The sequence below is a fragment of the Kryptolebias marmoratus genome, linkage group LG21 (assembly GCF_001649575.2).
Source record: "Kryptolebias marmoratus isolate JLee-2015 linkage group LG21, ASM164957v2, whole genome shotgun sequence".
NCBI classification, from domain to species: Eukaryota; Metazoa; Chordata; class Actinopteri; order Cyprinodontiformes; family Rivulidae; genus Kryptolebias; species Kryptolebias marmoratus.
Window position 1 is genome coordinate 278,807 of NC_051450.1, and position 2,927 is coordinate 281,733.

A 2,927-nucleotide genomic window follows, 5' to 3' on the forward strand; every position below is an offset into this window, starting at 1 on the left:
AGCGAAGGTAGGAATATAAACAACAGCGTTAGCTTACCCTGCAATGTTTATGCCATCTGTCCCCCAGCTGAAAGAGCTGTAAAGCCTGAAATCTCCGGCGGATAACAGCTGTCCTACTCCGCACGACAATCGCAGCATCCAGAGCATTTCTTCCACTGTGTCTCTCTTCCTGAAGTCTCAGGAGAATCCCCATAAGTTTAAAAAACAGCAACAACACAGGGCCAACGTTGTCCATAGCTCTTTTGTTGTTTACACAACTTGCGCTAAGTTTCGGTAGTGCACCCCACTGCGCCGCGGCCCCACCCCCCGCAACATGAGAAGGCATTCCTCTGCTACCGACCAAACTGGCCGGTGTGAATACGATGCATTCTTTATCAAGCCGAGCCGAGTAGAGTGGAGTAGAGCCGGACTTCTGAATTAGGGCCCGTGTAAAAGAGGCATTTGTTTCCTGTCATTATTTATCTATCCTAAGTCAGTCACTTGTTTTCCTGCTGTGCCCATCTCCACCTGCTCCTTGTTATCACTCACCTGTGCCCACTTCACCTAATTACCCTCTGTCTTTAAAACCCGGTCATCTCCTCCACTTACTTGCTGGTTCGTTTGTCTATTTTCCCTGATGTCTGGTTCTGCTCGTTTCTTGCCCATGTCCATTCAGTTTTTGTATTTAATTTGTTTTGTATTTAGTTTTCTTCTAGTTGCCTTGTCAGTGTTTTGTTTTTTGATTATCTTTTATTTTAATAAATTAGTTTATTTTCATTATGAGACTACGTTCTGGGTTTGCCATGACATGATGTTTGACAAAATCGACGAGCTCGTCCGAATACAGCAAAGACCAAGAAGACTGCCGATTCTAATCTCCTTTAATCTTTACTCTCCAAAATTTCGTAGTGGTACGCCCAAATGCTATTTAAAAAATGTTTACATTGCAGTCAATTTTGCAGTCCACAGCTATTTGCATAAAATCATGTGGTTATTTACAAGTATAAACAGCACCAGTAGCACTTCGATATATTCAGGATTTACATTTAACAGAATTTAAAAAATAATTTTGCTAAAAACAGCATGTAATGCCAAATTGATGATTGTTTAAAAGTTTAAATAATTGTGTTTGCATCAAATACTGTGAAATTCTGCAGTTCTGGAGCTGTTTTAGGATGGTAAATTGCACGTCAGCAGTGGGTCCATTTTAACTCATCACTATGGTTCAACTGGACTCATTCCCAAAGCAGATTGCTGCCGTCTTAAAACTGAACTGTTCCTTTAAGGTAGCGTTTCTCAACGGGGGCGGTACCGCCCCCTAGGGGGCGTTGAGAGGATGACAGGGGGCGCTGGCAGCAATATTTTCCAAAAGGACGCTGATATTCTTTTGGGGGGCGTTTGCTTGAAGGTAAAATTTACATCAAAGATTCACAACAACATCAGTTTAAACTTTGAACTACTTGCAAAAATATTGTGGCCTAAAACATTCAAACCGTTACAGAACTGCAACTGTATCGATGGCGTTTCTCTTCGGCGCAGCTCCGTGCTGCCTTCAGGAGAACGGGACATCAGATTATCGTTTTTATAATTTGTCCCACATGGCAGTTACTTTGCAAACTTTGAGAAAGGAACGCTCTCTTTAGTGGTATTACCCTGGGAAGTATTTCTTTCTCTTACATGCTTTAATTTCTCTGAAGGATACACTGTGAGCACATTGTTATCGCAGTGGTTAAACATTTAGAAGAGCAATATTCTGCTGTCGGACTTTTCCCTGAAAGCGTTCAGCATCCAGATGCACATGAACTCTTTTCTGGACAAGATGCTTTGTTGACATGACTGCTGAACAGCGTTGCCAAAGCATAGGCACACAAACAAAAAAAAAAACAACATAAAATATTCTAAAACCAGAGACCTACGGCTTGACCACAGCAGCTGCGTCAGCCGGTGTAACACCAGATCAATGTTGGCTAACTAATGTGCAGTGCAATGTTTTCCGCACGGGCTGGAGCACAATAGGGGCCAACTTAGCGACTTTGTCGCTATATTTAACAAGTTTTTCAGATCCGTCTGGCCATTTTTTTAAAGCGACTAGCGACAAATCTACTGACTTTTTTCTGTGTTATTGGAGACTTTGGCGGCTACATGTGAGAAAGCGTCAATCATTCTGCAGCGTGCTGTAAGCCCCGCCCACTTCCCCAAGCACTGACAGTTGTCAATCTCACAGCAGAGAGGAGACCCGCTCCACTCTGTGTCCACAGTGGCGCGGATCCAGTAGCATTTTATGTATTTACCAGCTGTCTGCGCATGTATAAATGAAATGATCCATAACAGAGGCACGTCACTGACCAGGCGCCCCTCCGCTCCTTCACCTCCCCTCCTGTCACGCTCCCCTCGAGCATGCACAGGAGCGCGATTGTTTTCATTTTAATCATGTTGTCATCTGATGACAGACAGCTAACGATGGAGAGGCAGAAAACTGAAGAGGCAGAAGGATAAAGATTTTGTAGTAATGAAAATAGCTTTTCAAAGTGGTTGAAAGACAGCAGAAGTTATGCCAGGTTTCCATGTTTCCATGTTGAATCATAAAGCAGATAAATTACAGAAGATGGGAGTTTAAATGTCTCCTCTGGGAGAGGAGCTGTTGTAAATAATCTGATAAGTGTGATCAGATGATGCGTCCGATCACTAACTGATATCCAACAAGGATATCATTTAAAATTAAGATTTTGTGTTTTTATATGTGGTTTGACTGCTGTATTTATTAAACCTCCTAAACACAAAGTTCATGTCACTAAGCTGAGAGGATGGAGAGAAAGAATCAGGACAGACAGGAAGGAGACAGGTTGGTCCAATATGAGCTGGAAGTGTAGGAACAGCCACTTAATACCAGGTGATTAATTTAAAAATATTATTTATATTTTAAAAAGTGCATTAGCAAGATGTGTAAT

At 42.2% G+C, this 2,927-nt stretch overlaps 1 protein-coding gene across 1 annotated transcript in view; it reads right to left on the bottom strand.

The window, feature by feature from the left end:
* adarb2 (adenosine deaminase RNA specific B2 (inactive)) overlaps positions 1–2,927 on the bottom strand; it is a 334,275-nt gene that overhangs the window by 24,145 nt on the left and 307,203 nt on the right. The gene's annotated exons all lie outside the window — the stretch shown is intronic.